This window comes from Tachysurus fulvidraco, chromosome 18, assembly GCF_022655615.1.
Source record: "Tachysurus fulvidraco isolate hzauxx_2018 chromosome 18, HZAU_PFXX_2.0, whole genome shotgun sequence".
In the NCBI taxonomy this organism is placed as follows: Eukaryota; Metazoa; Chordata; class Actinopteri; order Siluriformes; family Bagridae; genus Tachysurus; species Tachysurus fulvidraco.
The window spans coordinates 2,778,687-2,797,581 of record NC_062535.1 but is presented as its reverse complement, the minus strand read 5'-3'; the positions used below and the strand labels follow the sequence as shown (position 1 = coordinate 2,797,581).

The 18,895-nt window shown below is 37.8% G+C and overlaps 2 long non-coding RNA genes across 4 annotated transcripts in view; one reads left to right on the top strand and one right to left on the bottom strand.

Annotated features, from left to right (window-relative positions):
* The window catches only part of LOC113638265, a 24,033-nt gene extending 6,713 nt beyond the window's left edge, over positions 1–17,320 (bottom strand). Inside the window, exons 1-2 of one of the 3 annotated variants that reach the window (XR_007138454.1) lie at positions 13,724–17,320; positions 3,985–4,070 (exon numbers count right to left, since the gene is read on the bottom strand). This is a non-coding gene — a long non-coding RNA (uncharacterized LOC113638265). The remainder of the gene's footprint in view (positions 1–3,984; positions 4,071–13,723) is intronic. The other 2 variants (XR_007138456.1, XR_007138455.1) reach the window with 2 other exon arrangements.
* On the top strand, positions 7,954–9,491 carry LOC125139407. Its single transcript, XR_007138453.1, has 2 exons — positions 7,954–8,410; positions 9,437–9,491. It is a non-coding gene; the product is annotated as an uncharacterized LOC125139407 (long non-coding RNA).
* Positions 17,321–18,895: the final 1,575 nt, after the last annotated feature.

Sequence of the window (18,895 nt, the reverse complement as noted above, 5' to 3'; positions counted from 1 at the left end):
CCGGTAGCCTGCACAATCACGTTGCATATTGCTTCATACAACGGAATCTAGCTGCAGCCGCCATCAACACATTAGCGAGAAAGACAAAGCCAATCAAACAGCGAGATGGGTTAGAGAGGCGGGACTAAAAAAACACAGGCCAATCATTTTAGAGAGGTGAGTTACAGAGGCGAGATTCATTGGAGGGGTAAATCTGTTAAACTTTTGTATTCCATTAGTTGCGCTATTTTTTACAGAACGCAGTTGCAGATGCTTGTCAGCATCGTCTTCGTTCACCCACAGAGAAAAGCATTAGAGCTGCGAGCATCACTTTGAGATGCACACAGAGTAAGTCATGATCTCCTGTTTAATGTTACAACTAATTCACAACTAGTTTGACACAAACAGTGACATTGTGACTGCTGTTAGAGACGTTTCCCTAATAATCAGTTAATCAGAGTTCTTCATGAGTGTCTGTAACTTAGCCAACAGTTTTACAGCCTGTTCACTGACAACACCTGCTCAGAACAAGTAGTCTAGGCCAGTGGTTATGACCAATAAAACAATAAAAGTTTGTTTGACTTCTTTATTATTTGTTGTAAAATTCAGACATGGATTAAAAACATGACTAACAAACCCACTGCATTTAAGCAGCAGCTCTTCCTGAAAGCACGTTCACATTTACAGGTTCTATCCAAGTTAAAACTTTTACTATTTACATAAAAAAAAATGTCCAAAATGTCTATTTGTTTTATAAATGTTACTAATTTGATACCAATTACTAATCAGATTTGTAAAAATAAAAAAAAAATCTAAATTTCTTTTAATAAGCAGTTCTTATTAATGATTAAAGTTTTAGCTACTCACCTATTTAGGTATTGTGAATGAATTATTAAAACAATATGCAGTGTTACAATGCAATTGTAATTAATTACAAAAACAAAAAGTACTGGTGTCATTTGTAGCACAAGTCACAAAGCTAGAAACTAAATAACATGAAACAGGAATCAAATGTAGACGAACATTAAAATCACAACAAGAAGCTGCTTCAATAACAATTCCTTTAAAATTCTGCAGTGAAATGACTTCATTTCTGTTTGGAGTGTATAATAATAATAATAATAATAATAATAATAATAATAATAATGTGAATAATAATAATAATCATAAGAAGAAAAAGAAGTACAAGAGGAATGTGAATAATAATAATAATAATAATAATAATAATAATAATAAAAATAATAATAATAATGATGATGATGATAACAAAATAATTTAAAAATATACTAATAATAATAATAATTATTATTATTATTATCATTATTATAATAATAATAATGATAATAATAATAATAATAATAATAATAATAATAATTGATTATTTATAATCTGTTTTTTTCAATTTCGCTACTATTATCGTGTCTAAAAGCCGCCTATAGTCATCTATGCTGTTTAGTAAGTCACTTGGTATTATGACCACTAGGGCCTCAGTTCACAAGTTGTCACCACAATGGGAATGTGTGTAGTGGTTGTTGTCCTGGGCAGAGTGAGACGTTGTTTCTGCTTGTTATCAAATAAAGCACATAAGTTTATGCTCCTGCCTCCCTATTCCCTGCCTCACAAGATATTACACCGCCCCACATAAATGTACATGCAGCTCATCAAACTTGATTAACCGCAGTAATCCACTCATCCATGTTTAACCTGTAACCAATTACAGGCTGGTATATTTAAAAGGCAGGAGATTGTTGTGAAACCGTTTTGACCATTTTTAATGTCAGCAAATAATAAAACCTGTTTTTTTCCCGGCCAAATTGACTTGAATGCTTATAAATCAAAAATTCTACCACTCAAAAACATAATTTCATGTGAATAAAACTTCTTTTACACTCATTATGGTTTTATTATACTTAATTTATGAACGATAAACCTTATGAAATTATGCCATGTTTTTGAGTAAAATAAAAAAATATTAAATGATATTTTGGATAACTACTGACTGGTAAAATGTCAGTATTTTTTTATATATTTGTATTTTATTTTTGAACTTCTTTATAGAAATATGAACGTGTGTGTGTGTGTGTGTGTGTGTGTGTGTGTGTGTGTGTGTGTGTGTGTGTGTGTGTGTGACACTTTTACAAATGTGTGGCCTTTGTTTTGTCTAGAGGCCAACTGGAATGCAATGCCCAATTCTTTGAACAGTGTTTGACTGTGTGTGTGTGTGTGTGTGTGTGTGTGTGTGTGTGTGTGTGTGTGTGTGTGTGTGTGTGTGTGTGTGTGTGTGTGTGTGTGTGTGTGAGAGAGAGAGAGAGAGAGAGAGAGAGAGAGAGAGAGAGAGAAGCTTGTTGGTAGATCAGATTTTGCCCCCAGCTGGACAAATGCATATAGCAAGTGTGAAATATTTACAAATGAGTAGCTTTTGTTTTGTCTGGAAGCCTGATGAATTGCAATGCCCAGTGCTTGTGTGTGTGTGTGTGTGTGTGTGTGTGTGTGTGTGTGTGTGTGTGTGTGTGTGTGTGTGTGTGTGTGTGCGCACGTGTGTGTATAGTATCATTTCGGTGGATCATATTTTGCCCTCTGCTAGGCAAAGGCATATCAAAAGTGTGAAATATTTACAAGTGTTTGGCTTTTTTTTTCTGGAGGCCTAATGAAATGCAATGCCCAATTTGTGTGTGTGTGTGTGTGTGTGTGTGTGTGTGTGTGTGTGTGTGTGTGTGTGTGTGTGTGTGTGTGTGTGTGTGTGTGTGTGCATGTGTGTGTGTGGTGTGTGAGTGTGTTTTGGGTGTGACATTTTATGTGTGTATTTTTTTGTCTGTATGTATGTTCATTGTGCTGAAAAGGGCAAAAGTGTGCCCTATTGCCCCACTAAATGTGGCCGAGTCAAAATGACCCGGAAGGATCCAAAACGCTAGTATATACTGGTCTGAACACATAGCTCAACGAAAATATACAAAATTAATTTTACTTGCAAAGTTAATTATTTGGAACAATCCTGGTAAATTTCAGGCAAATATGTGGAAGAAAACCCAAGTTATGACACATTAAACTTTTCTAAACCTTCCAGCAGGACTCAGATTGACCCCAGGAAAATATCAGGGTTAAGTGTTTAGAAGGAAAATGTCTCCAGGTGTGTCTAAAAATGTATTGTAAATAATTGAACATTACAGCGACAGGACACCTGACACACCTGACACACCTGACACACCTGTCGCCGTAATGTTCAATTATTTACAATAAATTTTTAGTTTAAGAAAAACTGTGTTAAACAACACAATATCAAGTCCTTACAGCAAAATCTTGAGGAAAAACAAATGTGTTAAGACTCCTGAAAACAGCTGCATTATCTGTCCAGGTCACCTAAATTATGTACGTCTGAAGGAAAGTGTGCGCGTGGCTCCTACACTAACCGTTAAGATGCAAAGAATCGATTCATTCTAATGAACAGGATCACATGAATCGAACTAGAAGATTTGATCCATTTGGTTCTGCACGAGATACATGCAAAATAATTCATTTCACTATGTTGGGATGTTTTTCCTGAACAGATATTAAGAGTATGAGAGTTAATAAAAAAAGTATTGTGGGTTTATTTTAGCAGCATAGAGCGTCATAATGTGCAAATAAATGTTATTAGTTTTGCAACATGCTTTCACGTAATAACGCCTGTGTACGCAAAGTTTAGAGTAGAAGATCTTGAGTGTCCTGCTCTGATCCCTGACTGAACACCTTTGCAATGAATTGGAACTGGAGTCCCCTCACCCTCCCAAAATCAGCGTCTAATGCTCTTGAAGACGAATGAACATAAATCCACACAGCTACGCTCCAACATTTAGTGCAAACCCTTCCAGAAAAGAACGGTGGAGCTGATTAGAACAGCAAAGAAAGAGGAATAAATCTAAAATGTGATGTTTAACAGTTACATATGAGTGATGTAAAATTTGCACACAGCCTAAATAGTGTATCTGAGTGGGAATTGATCAAAGTGTCTCAGATGGTTTGGTGCACCTGATAAAATGTCCAGAAGCAGAATCCAAACTGATCCTACAGATGTGTGGTTCTGAGTCCATCATGAGTCCTTCAGCAAAGTGCTGCTGTAAATAAAACCAGTTATAAACAACATAACACAATTAATTAGGTACTATATTCAGGTCTTTATCCTGCTTTGGATGGGAAAATAACATGCAAGTAAGCCACAGTGTAATCAACATTTTCTTTTTAGTGTCAGTTGAGTGCAAAAAACAGACAATAGCACTATGAAAAAAGTGAAGAACTAGGGGCTCATTAATTTTTTTTTAAAATCTGAAAAGATGCAGAAAGTTCTCAAAAGATGATCTGATGTTCTGGTGCCCAAACATATACTCAAGTGACACGCACGTCCTTAACTGTCTTCAAACACGCCAACCAACCTGTCTGAACACCTTAACATCACATCACAATATCATGTTTTTTTAAAATATTTTTTAAATCTCTTCGTACGTTCTCTCCTGACAATAAAGGAAAAACTCTTAAAGGAAAAGATTACAAATCAAAGTTTAATTTTATTTTTATCTTATTGTAATTAGATTGTAAAATGCACATCGTGGTGATTTATTACAGTTTTTCTCGATTGCTAAAACACTAAACCCCATTCTCTGAATCAAATGTTCAGTGAACTAAACCAATTTGTCAAATCAGACACTCTTTTGGCAAAACTCTAAACACATTCTCATTCACTAAACATATTTTGCACTGTGATGCACTTGTGCTGCAAATTGGTAAACACACGCGGCAAACGGTAAACACGACTACAACACGGTTGTCATCTGTACAACACAATGACTCAAAATTGAACACACTTGTTTCTAATGATGTGATTAAACCAATTGCCCAGAATATAAGCCAGTTCAGAGGGCACAGGTGTGGTGGGTGGATGTAAGAATGGTGGGAAACAATCTGAGAGGCAGAGGAAGAGTAAGAGTAAGAGGAGGAAGAGGAATAAGATGAGGAAGAGGAGGAGAAAGACCAAGAGCAGTCATTTCAGATGATATTCAAGCAACAGTCATAGACCATGTTCTTGTTCATGGTATGACAACGAGGGAAGCAGGCCTACGAGTTCAACCCAATTTGAGCAGATTCTCTGTGGCCACCATTGTCAGGACATTCAGAGAAGAAAACAAGTAAATGTTTCTTTTCATTTCGGTAATTGAAAGTTTACTGTATTCATTTGAGCCAGTACATATCTTTGCAATGGTGAAAGTTTGATTTTGACATTGGTGGGGACATAATTTATTTGACATTCGTGGGGACATAATTTATTTGACATTGGTGGGGACATAATTTATTTGACATTGGTGGGGACAACTTTCCCTGTATTTTGTGCATAAAACTGTTGTTATAAGAATACTTTCTTCCTCACATACCGGTAACCTGCATAATCACGTTGCATATTGCTTCATACAACGGAATATAGCTACAGCCGACCTAAACACATTAGCGAGAAAGACAAAGCCAATCAAACAGCGACGTGGGTTAGAGAGGCGGGACTCAAAAAAGGCAAAGGCCAATCATTTTAGAGAGTTGAGTTACAGAGGCGGGATTCATTGCAGGGGTAAATCTGTTAACCATTTGTGTTCCACAAGTTGCGCTATTTTTTACAGAACGTCGTTGTAAAATATTTTCATATTATTTAATGATTCCTGGATAAATGTTAAATGAAATAAATAAAAAAGCACAAGACACAGACGGATATCAGTGGTTATGTATAAATATATATTGGCTTGGTCGAATTATTGCTAGGGACAATTGAGTGTTCCCTGGATATTGGTAGGGACATACCGTCCCTACCCAAATCGACGCCCTTGTATCTTTGTCAAGAGAAAAATGACTGGGGGGAAATAAGCATTTTCCCTTCTTGTAGAATTGCAAGACTACAACATGCGCGTGGAAGGACTGGTATGTTCTCCCAACAGCAAGAGGCTCTCATTGTTGATATGGTCCTTCAAAACGATGCAATCCGCCTGTGTGAAATACAGGAAAGAGTTGTTGAAGACAATGCAAACTTTGAAGGAATGAACAGTGTCAGCCTTTCGACCATTGATCGTGTCCTCAAACGCAACAGGCTACGCATGAAGCGAGTGTACAGAGTACCCTTTGAGCGCAACTCAGAACGGGTCAAAGAACTACGATGCCAATATGTACAAGTAAATGTACACTCAGACACTTTCAGCTCTGATGCTTACAGTACAATTCTATGCTACTAGCCAATCGTTACTGTAAACTGGCCTTTATACTAATGTAGGGTTGTAAATACTGTAAGGTGTGTATACAAATACACTTGCAGAAGTTTGTCTTTCTGTATCACTTACTACTGTAAACTAGTTACTGTATGTATCCTTTTCTACATGTGTAGAGAGTGTTTGAACTGGATGCCATGGAAAGGCCCCATGAATGCATTTTCGTTGATGAAGCAGGGTTCAATCTGGCAAAGAGCAGAGGGAGAGGCAGGAACATAATTGGCCAACGTGCCATCGTGGGTGTCCCTGGCCAGCGTGGTGGCAATGTCACCCTTTGTGCAGCCATACGTAACCGTGGGGTTCTCCACCATCATGCAACCCTGGGGCCATACAACACTGAACATCTTTTAACCTTTCTGGGTGGTCTTCGGGATGTTCTGCTTGAGTGTGAGCACCAGGATGATCAGCAGGCAGTGCATGCTGTGTATGTGGTGGTTTGGGACAATGTCAGCTTTCACCGGAGTGTCCGTGTACGTGAATGGTTCAATATGAACCAGCAATTCTTAAATGTTTCCCTTTCACCGTACAGCCCTTTTCTAAACCCAATCGAGGAATTTTTCTCTGGGTGGCTGTGGAAGGTCTATGACCGAAATCCATATAACAGGGTAAGTCTTCTAGAGGCTATGGAATTGGCCTGTGGTGACATAGGTGTGGAATGTTGTCAAGGCTGGATCTGACACACCAAAGGGTTTTTCCCCCATTGCCTGGCAAGGGACAACATTGCCTGTGAGGTGGATGAAGTCCTCTGGCCAGACCCAGCACGAAGACACGACGCTGAGGCAGACTGAATTGTGTAAAACAGACTTTTCAGTTGCACAACATTTAAGTTTATTATGCTTTTCATTTTCTTTGACAGTACTAAGTGATGGTTACTGTAATATTTTCTTTATTGCAAATGGCATTTACGTACTGTGTATACAGTAACAAACAACATTTTCTTTAACTACATGCCCTGGATGCTGTGTTCTCCATTTTTTTGTGTTGTGTCTAATGATTGCTCCATAGTGTTTATTTATTGATGGGTTGTGTTTATGATCTGAAAGCATAGTTTGATTTTGAGGACAGGTTAAATAGTTTAGGGGTGAGTGTTTGATTTTTCCAGAAGAGTCAAAGGTTTTGGAAATTTAGTTTGAATATTTGGTTTTGTGTTTACAGTTCTGAGAAAATGGTTGACTGTTTCATGAAATGTGTTTTAGCAATCGAGAAAAACTGTAATTGAGAGACTGCTCACAGCCGGATTAACAACACATACAGATAAAGTGTAGAAAGCTCGTCACTCTGCGGCTTGTAGAATCGCAGAATAATTATTTGCGAGCGCTGTCGTAATTAGCAGCAAACCAAACACATTGTCTCCTTCATTGCTGAGGAAAAGCAAACATGTGTAAGTTCAGTGTGTGTGTGCGTGTGTGTGTGTGAGAGAGAGAGAGAGAGAGAGAGAGAGAGAGAGAGAGAGAGAGTGTGTGTGTGTGTGTGTGTGTGAGAGAGAGAGAGAGAGAGAGAGAGAGAGAGAGAGAGAGAGAGAGAGAGAGAGAGTGTGTGTGTGTGAGTGTGTGTGTGTGTGTGAGAGAGAGAGAGAGAGAGAGAGAGAGAGAGAGAGAGTGTGTGTGTGTGTGTGTGTGTGTGTGTGAGAGAGAGAGAGAGAGAGAGAGAGAGAGAGAGAGAGAGAGAGTGTGTGTGTGTGTGTGTGTGTGTGTGTGAGAGAGAGAGAGAGAGAGAGAGAGAGAGAGAGAGAGAGTGTGTGTGTGTTCTCACATTTCTTACTTTGTTGGGTCCGGTCACTCGGAGCACACCAACGGTGTGGGCCCAACTACGTTGTGGGGTCCAAAATGCCGGACCCCACAACGTTTTTTTCATTTTAACATGCTCAGGATACTCCCCTGATATGCCTAATGTGTTTTTTTACTTGGCCCACAACGTAGCAAAAACTGGGTACGAGTGTGTGGGACCTGGGTTCTCGAGCGCCCCCTAGGTAGATTTGGACCTGTCCAATGGTCCCGGAATGTGTGTAGGCTCACACACACTCTTGTAATTTAAATAAAGTTTTATTGAATAATACGATGTCAGGTGGTTATTACGAGATTTGCTGCTGTGAGAGAAAGGAATTATGGATCTTCATCACGAGGTTTCACAGACAAAGGACCTGCTGTTATGAGTAAGAGGTGAGTTAAATTTCAGATTGTTCATTTTTTATTATTAGGTTCCCAGTTACTTGCAGCTATACTACAGTAATATACAAGGGGAAAGTATACATACTTATCACACGACTCTTATATTGGGTACGCACTACACCGAGCCCCGTTGTGAGATTAGCTGTAGAGCTAGCGTTAGCTACAAACATGGCTAGCGCTAGCGTTAGTGACAAACACGGATAGCGCTAGCATTAGTTACAGACACGGCTAGTGCTAGCGTTTGCTACAGACACGGCTAGCGCTAGCGTTAGCTACAGACACGGCTAGCGTTAGCGTTAGTAACCAACAATCAAACTGCATAATTATCAATTAATAGCCCAATTAATTCTGAATTAACCCCAATGTAACTCAGGTCCTTTTAATGTTTAAATGGCTTGGGCCCCATATGGTGCTTTTGTCTGTCCATCATTAACACTTTTAGACACAGAGTTGTTTACAGGAGCTTACAGTTGAGTAACTCATTCATTTAATCACATATTAAACTGCATTCTGGTGTTATTCCCCTTCTAAACTGGATCAACAAGACCAGTATGTTTGTAAAGATGCAGTTATAAAAACATAAAGGACCATTTGTCTAAAACAGCAGACATAGAAACAACAGGAAAAGGTACAATTAATATAATCTGACATTAGCTCTGTTATAAATCCCCCTTCATGGGCATTATCAGGATTTACAGTGGCAGTTGACAGGTGGGGGAATGTTTGTTGTAACATTGCAGTGTCTATTATAATTTCTAATAGTACCATTTCTTCATTATGGTTTATCTTTGCTTTTATGGCTAATGTCAGTTGTGCTGTGATTTGGGAAAATAAATGATGCCATCAGTCTTGTTATTTTTTTAATTACAAACACTATCTTAAGTTAAAATCACAGCACGCCTGACTTTACTGCCTTTTGTTTACAAGGTTTGACTGTTATATGAATTATAGTTTTTTTAGGAGGCTTTTTTTTTTCATGCTGGCTACTTGTGTAACAATTTGAAAATCTTTTTATAGACCCATAATGTTCAAAAAGAAGATCAGAACACGGCAACATCATACATACTGTCAACGAGGGACAAGCCATGGCTAATGGAAAAATTCATTGATGCCAACAAAGGTACAGGGATGTCAAGCTCTTTAAGGGGCAACATATTATAGTAGCACAAAAGGGTGTCAGTGTGGTAAAACATTTAGGTATATGTATATGTAATACATTATTAAATGTATATTAAATTACATGTCCTTATAGGAAGGGGAGTTTTCACTGCCCAGTCAATCGAACAAGGTGCTTTTGCCAAGGAGTACAGAGGGGAACTCTTTCATTGGAGAAATGCCAGTCAAGACCCTACTCTAAGACTCAGAGAATTTGAATGGAAAAAACAAAACAAAAATGGTGGTAAGCAAAATTCTTTTTTTTTTTTTTTAATATGCTTCAGTTTTCAGCATCAAAACCTGTCTTACTACATGCATAATTGTACACATTCTCAGCTGAGGTTGGTTTAAGACAAGTATCTAAATTGAGATTGCTTGCAGTCCCCTACATGTTATTGTGAGACCTGTTGGAACTTCTATAAAAGCCCCTGACAGGCCTCTGTTATATGCTGCCTCTATTATATGCTGCTGTAGAAATGATTTTGCATGAGGTTACTGTTGGAACTTCAGTGTATCTCCACATTCATGATGACTAAGAATGAATTACATGCTCATAGTATTGTTCTGTCTTTCAGGTGACTAATAAGCAGCCTTCTCCTGTGGCAGCAGACTCCAAGATGGTCTCTGATCTGAGTTCCCAACAAAAATCCCAGGGGGAGGATGCTAACACACAGGTAATGGAATAATGTGTAGGCTGTCTTTACTATTCATGTTGAATTGTACCCTATGTAGTTCCACAACCAAGACAGGCAGTTGCTCATATTGGTATTTTGACTTCACTTTACAGAGTAGGTCATTGGGTATTGGACTTATTCTGACAAACACCCTTTCAGATGTCTCTAGTCAGACTTACACACGTATGTTTCTAGTGTTGCCCTTGTGGGGCCCGCCTGAACAGATTTGTAGGTTTTGTTTTTCGACTTATCTTCACACACACTCTTGTTTCTAGTCTTGACCTTATGGGGCCCTTCCGATTGGACCTCACTTTAAGTGATTGTATTTCATTTGGACAACAGTTTTCAGCATCAAAACCTGTCTTACTACATGCATAATTGCACACATTCTCAGCTGAGGTTGGTTTAAGACAAGTATCTAAAATGAGATTGCTTGCAGTCCCCTACATGTTATTGTGAGACCTGTTGTAACTTCTATAAAAGCCCCTGATTTTGCATGAGGTTACTGTTGGAACATCACTCACACAACAGGCTCCATTCAATTTATATGTGAATTTTTAACTTGAAAAAAATTTTCTTCCAATTAAAACATGAAAAATATGTTCAATAAATTTTGCTGTCTTGTGTAGCAATGTACGTAGAATCTACTCCAAATTTTGTGTTTCTAACTGTCGCAGCACAATATCTGTGGAGATTTACCTTCAACAGCTATTTTTAGTAGTTGGTCAAGAATGGGATAACTTTCTTTTTCTTTCTACCTAGGTAAACAAGCTGTTACAAAAAGAAGCTGGGCACCAGAAGAATGTTCTGCAGTAGAAAGGCATTTGAGAAGGTTCTTAGTGATGAATGAAGTACCAGGTAAGGAAGACTGTCAGCAGTGCATTGCTGCAGAACCTGAAGCCCTTGGAAGCAGAGAGTGGAAAGTGGTAAAATATTTCATTAAATACCGCATTGCTTCCCACAGGAGAGAATTACAACGAAAGATTGTAAGATTTGTCTAAACACTTTAATGTGTGTAATGTTAATGGTGTTTATTATTTTGTATTAGTGTTTTTGTAGATTCTCATTGTTATGGAAGCTGTATGATCTTTCTTCTCCTGAAAGCTGTGTATAACAATGGGTACACACAATGTTCTGGACCTAAATTTATGTGATCCTTACATTTATTATTTGTTCGGGTCCTGTGATCAGGATCACACCAGTGAAAGCTCATAGATTTTGTCAAAGCACTCTGTGATTGGTGTTTTTCTATTATTTTGTATAGTTTTCACCGGGTTGATCTGAAAGATGTATATTTTATTTATTTATTTATTTTGTACTGAAACTGCCTGCACACTAATTTATGTGGAACTACCCTTTTTCAATTATAAATACATGCTTCTTGAGGACAAAACCTGTTGTTAAGGGACTATTTTATGCCATGTTCGATGTAAAATATTACTTTTCGTTAGCCTGGCAAAGCCTGATTTTAACGCAGTATGGTGTTTGAGAAGTTTGATTTGGAAATTCACCATGAATTTGGACCAGGGTCATTATCATCGTGTTCATACCCTGTCTAGTTATTGATGACAATCAGGTATGTCGGTTGGTGCAAAATAAATGGAGATGGGATGTAGAGGATGTAAATTAGAATAAAATCCCTGATGCAGTCCTGGATTTAATCAAGTTCAAACCAAGAAACTCTTAATATCTCTAGATAATTTTTTTGGTCCCTTGAAATATAAAAACTTGAAATATGTGTGTGTGAAACTGGACCTCACAAGGGTACCCCGCTAGAAACTGGGCCTCACAAGGGGCCAAAATCCTTTTTTGAAAAAGTTTAGAATTTTATTAAATTGAAGTGATAGTTATGATTAGGATTTTTTTTGGTCATGCCTGATTTTTTACAGAGTTGTAGAACCATTGGAAAGGGTGGACCCCATAGGGGTACAAAAATGAGGTGGACCCCAGAATGTGAGAAATGTGAGAATTTGTGTGTGTGTGTGTGTGTGTGTGTGTGTGTGTGTGTGTGTGTGTGTGTGAGAGAGAGAGAGAGAGAGAGAGAGAGAGAGAGAGAGAGAGAGAGAGAGAGAGAGAGAGAGTGTGTTTACCTTCATGAAATGGAGTGAAGGTAAAATTAGGAACCCTAACCCTTTTCTTAAGCTGACCATCAGATTTGCTTTTGTCGTACTGAACACATCAGGTAAAGGACAAAGTCTGTGTTTCACTGTACTGATACCACACACACACACACACACAGACACACACACACACAGACACACACACACAAATATACATACAGTACACACATACACATGCAAGAACACTCAAATATAACCTTTTATTAAATCTGACAGCATATCAGACTATTAATTATCCTGAGTGATAAATCATGGCATCTAGTCCCTGAATACCTGGCTTTAATAATACTTGCTTTTAAAACACTTGAATAAACAGAAGATACACTGAAGATACAAAATAATAATAAAATAATAGTGTGTAAGAATGTCTACAATGTTCACTATCACCACACACACACACACACACACACACACACACACACACACACACACACACACACACACACACACACACACAAGCGTAAGGATACAATCACAATCTTGTGAAGCCAAAAGCTTTCACAATCGCATCGACTGTATCTTTACTGGTCATCTCATCCTCCTCCATCCGTGTGTGTGTGTGTGTGTGTGTGTGTGTGTGTGTGTGTGTGTGTGTGTGTGTGTGTGTGTGTGTGTGTTAGAGTGTTTACAAGAAAGCAAACAAGGTAGGATATCAGTATTACACAAGCCAAAATTTAAAAATTTAAAAATTTTCAAATTTAAATGTTGTTTGTGACATACGTAAGCAAACAAAGTACGACGTAGTGAAATGTGTTTTATGACTGTTCCTTATTGAAGTAAACAGCAGTATAAGGAAAATAGTGAAATGGGTAGAAGTACAAGTACAAAAAAAAATAAAAATAAATAAAATAAAGATGGGCTGGATTTCCTCGTATTCTCTCAGCACCCAAACACAAAGACGAGCCAAATCTACAGAGAAGATAAATTGACGTTGTCCTCGACCAGAACCCCAAACCTCCAGGACTTTTCTGTCCCCTAAAGCACACACAAGTATTTCACAACAGTTTCCGCACTACTGGATTAATTGGCCAAGCTCGAGCATGAAACACAGTCTACCTTTAGGAGGAGGGAAGGGTGTTCATTGTAAAGACCAGATAATGACACACATTTAATCTTCATTCTGTAAGATCTCAGTTCTCCCTGAAATTGTCTTTTCTTGTACGACGCCTCACCCTCTGGCAGTATTGGCTTATTTTCTAGAAAGGTGTGTTAATTATGCTAATGCTAGCCTTTGTGCAGCTCTTCCTGGATATTGAGCCAATGTGTCATTCAAAATGACACATCATGTGTGTGTGTGTCTGTGTGTGTGTGCGTGTGTGTGTGTGTGTGTGTGTGTGCGTGACATTGATTCTTACTCTTTTCCAGGTAACTCAGAGTGCAGGAACACCGTGTCCTCGATGTCAAAAATGTTTGTTCTAATGACAGGCTTTTCTGAACACTTCACTTTCATTCCTGAGTCAATAACTGCCATAATCACTAAAACATGTCATCTATCACTTTTGTAACCTGGAACGTTCGTGGATTTGGTTCTCAGACAAAGAAGTTCAAAGTTTTTAATCATTTGAATAAACTACAAGCCGACATATGTCTCCTGCAAGAAACACATCTATCGGAATCAGATTATAACAAAATCATCAAATTACAGTCATTTATTCTCGGCTCACTACAACACAAAACAAAGAGGAGTATGCATTCTAATAAATAAAAAAATCTCTTTTGTTCATAACACCACTATTACAGACCCTGAAGGACATTTCATTATTATAAACATCTCCACTAATAATAGCCCGGTCACAATTGGCAACTTGTATGGCCCAAACACAGATGACCCATCCTTTTTCCAGACCTTTTTCTCTTCAATTTCAAATTTTTCTAATTGACCAGTTATAATTGCAGGTGATTTCAATACAGTTCTAGATCCAACAGTAGATAGATGTAATAGTTTAGGCAATAAACGCATTTGGAAATCTGCAGAAACCATAAAACAGTTCATGAGGGATTTTGGTCTTGGCGATAGTTGGCGTCTACAGCATCCTAACTGTAAAGAATACTCATTTTTCTCACCAGTACACCACTCATATTCCCACATATCAAAGATTCATCCAATAGCCATCAGTGATCATGCCCCGGTAACATTAAAATGGAACACAACTAGTCAACATAAACCCACTACCAGATGGCGAGTTATTTCAAAAGAGAGTGGGCATGTTTTCTAGAGATGAATGACTCGCCGGAAACATCTCCATCTCTTCTGTGGGAAACAGGAAAAGCAGTACTAAGAGGAAAAATAATTTCAGTTTCAGTTTACAAAAAAAAGGAAAGAAAAGGATGAACAAGTAGAATTGGAACAAAAAATTAAACAACTAGAAGACATTAACATAAATAACCCAACAGAAGAAACTCAGGATTCATTAAGGAAATATAAACTCAAATTGAACGAATTAATCAATAAACATACACAATTCCTAATTCATAGGCTACGACAAGAAAACTTCCATCATAATAACAAATCTGGTAAATATTTGGTAAATCAAATCAAACAAAGTAAGGAAAAAGCTACAATACCAGTGATTGTAGACACAGCAGGGAAATCCACCAATTCACCAGAAGAAATAAATCTAATCTTTCAAAACTTTTACAGTAAATTATATTCCTCCAATAAGGACCCAGATCAGAAAGACATTGACTCATTCCTCAACAATATCAACCTACCTCAACTCAGTAAACATCAAATAAATACTCTTGAATCTCCCTTATCAGAATATGAACTTTTTAATGCCCTCAAACTCATGCCAAACAACAAACACTAAACATGCACCACAAAATTAGTCTTTACGCTGATGATATATTACTATATTTACTAGACCCCTCATCATCATTACAAGAAGCGATTAAACTCATTGATTCATTCTCAAATATCTCTGAATACTCCATCAACTGGAGTAAATCAGCCATACTTTCATTACATTCTAACAGTTTGGATGTGACATCCCAGACATCACCTATTCCTTTGTGCACTAACTATATCACATACTTGGGCATTAATGTTTCCCCCAGGCTGTCAGAGCTGTTTGGACTCAATTTTACTCCATTACTTAAAAAAATAAATGATGACCTTCACCGCTGGATGAATTTACCACTATCCATTATGGGCAGAATATCAGTAATTAAAATGACTATACTCCCTAAATTAAACTATTTATTTACAATGACTCCAGCACTACCCACCCTCACCTGGTTTAAATCCCTAGATTTAATCGTCACTAAATTCTACTGGAAAAATAAGACTCCAAGAATTAAATTGACTACACTACAGAAACCAAAAACACAAGGAGGACTGGAAGCACCACATTTCTACCACTACTTTTTGGCCAATCAGCTCCAAAACATATACAAATGGATTCATCTTAACCCATCAAAAAGCACATGGCTAGATGTTGAACAGTCAATTTGTAAAGAGATTAACATTTCAGAATTACCTTTCTATAGTCAGGCAATCAAAAAGCACCACTGTTTTAAATCATCAACAATAGCCACAGCTCTGACAGCCTGGTGGAAATTTCATCAAATCACAAACACCCCTCTTGCATCATCTAAATACACCCCGATCTGGAATAACCCAGATTTTATAGTAAATAAGAAGCCACTCAACTTACCCACATGAGTAGATAAGGGCATCACACAACTTCAACACATCCTCCTTAATAACAACTTAGCACCATTTTCCCATTTGGTCCAGAAATACGGCATTGGGAGTAATTGTTTTTTGGAATATTTACAAATCAAATCATCCATTCAATCAAAAATTGACACTCAGAGAATTAATCTAGACCTTTCGCCTCCAATTTCAGAACTAATTAATATAACCCCCCCCCCCCAAAAAAAAATACTCTCCAAAATATATAAAATAATATCCAAATCAGACAACACATTAAGCCTACCCAATGCTAAATGGGAATCAGACTTATCTATTGCTCCCAATGCCGCTTTCTGGACACAAATCTGCAAAAATATCTACTTCATGACAAAAAACACCAACTTACAATTTATACAGTATAAAGTATTTCATAGATTTCACCTAACTGGACAGAAATTATTTAAAATGGTTTTTACTTCAGAAACATGCTCACATTGCACACAAAACACCCCAGATACATATTTACACACTATTTGGCAATGCACTACGGTTAAAACATTCTGGGAAAACGTTATCGACTCACTATCCAACCTTATGGGTTGTCACATCCCGCTCTCTCCCTCCCTCTGTATATTAGGTGACATATCCATAATCAATTTAAACAGTACAAACAGTCAATTACTCCTAGTAGCTCTACCTATCGCCAAGAAAACTATCCTCATGAACTGGAAATTGAGGAACGCCATACACATTACAACTTGGAAAAATTTACTAATAGAGTACATCTCCATGGAAAACTTGTCTACCTCCACTCAAAATAATACATCAGAATTACACCCGTCTTGGTCATCTCTCTTTAACTTCCACCGACCTTCTTTGTCTGAAGCCATCCTCAATGATACACCATCAATAATCACATCAATAATCACACATGATTGGGAGGAGGGAGGGTCAGGAAGAGGCAGCAACACAGACTAATAAATATAAATTAAATACTTATTATATTTAAAACTCTCTCTCTCTCTCTCTCTCTCTCTCTCTCTCTTTCTCTCTCTCTCTCTTTCTCTCTTTCCCTTTTTTGCTGCTTCTGGAACCAGGTTGGCTGTGGCATACTAGTCCCTGCCATGTGCAGTTCTGATTAGTTGTGGGTGGGTGTGATGTGGGGCCGGGGGCATTGGACTTTCACTCTCCAGCTTGTACTTCTGTCTGATATTTCTTGTCTCCGGCTGGCCCAGCACTTGTCCCGCTGTTTTAATGCATCACATATTAGATGAGGTGCACACACATTCATTTGGAGCATAATAATATTAAAAAAAAAAAAATAATAAAAAAAATACATAGGGTAAGTGTGTCTTGTGCACATACATAGGGTAAGTGTCATGACGCGGGGCAGGAAGCGGACCCAGACGCAGGATAGCAAAACAAAACAGGGTTTAATAACAAAGGGAACACGAAACATGACACAGACTGAAGACAAGACAGGACAACAGTAGATTCCGCACTGCACAAGGCAACGTGGCACAATTAAATACACGAGACAATCATGACACAATGAGGAGCAGGTGTGGTGACAGGAAGAAGCAGACGAAGGCGGGGCAGACACGTGACGAGAAACATAAACAAAACTGCACGTGGCCAAAGTCCGAGCTGAATCATGACAGTAAGTGTGTCGCGGGTGTGGTGGCCTGGGCTTTGTACTGGGCTGGTTCCATGCCACACGCCATGCTTTTTTAATGCATTATACACTAGTTGACAAACATATCATGAGTATAACAATGAAAGCAGCCATATTTATTCCACAAAAAAAAAAAAACGTATACACACACACACAAACATGGTAAGCGTGGCATGCACGGGACGGCTGGGGATGGGTATGGATTTTGGGACCATGGATCCCACAGCACTTCACCTTGATAGCCCGTTGTAATATGACGCCGGCGTTGGTCTATGCTATGCCATGGCCATGAGGGTTATCAGCGGCAGCTTTATAATACCTTATCATTAATAGTTGTATCAATATTACCGTTATTATTATTATTATTATTATTATTATTATTATTATTATTATTATTGCTATTATAAGTACTACTATTATCATTACTATTAATGGCTGTAGAAGCATTATTATTGCTATTACTACTACTAGTTCTATTGGTCCTCTTTCTGATCCTTTAACCTCCCCTTCATTCTGGATGAAATGAGTATATTTGTAAATATATTTATCATTACTACTACTGCTAATACTATTATTACTATTTCTTATTAATTGGATTTTTCAATATTATTATTATTATTATTATTATTATTATTATTATTATTATTATTATTACTGTTGATATTGTCACCTTCCTCATACCCAATTTTACATTTACATTTTGTCTTGTGTGATACTATTACTGTCTTCATCGTCATTATTGTCATTATGATTATTATTATTAATATATTTTCCTCTTTTATTTATGCATGTGTGTATATATGTATGTATACACACACACACACACACACACACAAACACACACACACACGTTTTGTTTTGTTGGTCTTTGTATTTGTATTTTGCATCTAATAAAAAAAAATCAAAAAAAAAAAAAAGAAAGAAAATGCGGGTCCTGGTGCGGGGGAATCTTCTGTTATGACGCAGGGTAAGGAAGCGGACCCAAACGCAGGATAGCCAAATCAACAGGGTTTAATAACAAAAGGGAACACGAAACAAGACAAGACTAAAGACAGGACATTCCGGCACCACCATCGGCAAAGAGACACACTCAAATACAAAAAAAATTAGATACAATTAGGAATGGGTGTGGGAACAGGGAGGAACAGACGAGGGCAGGGCAGGAACATAATGTGACGAGGAACATTAACAAAGTGCACATGGCCAAAGTCCAGG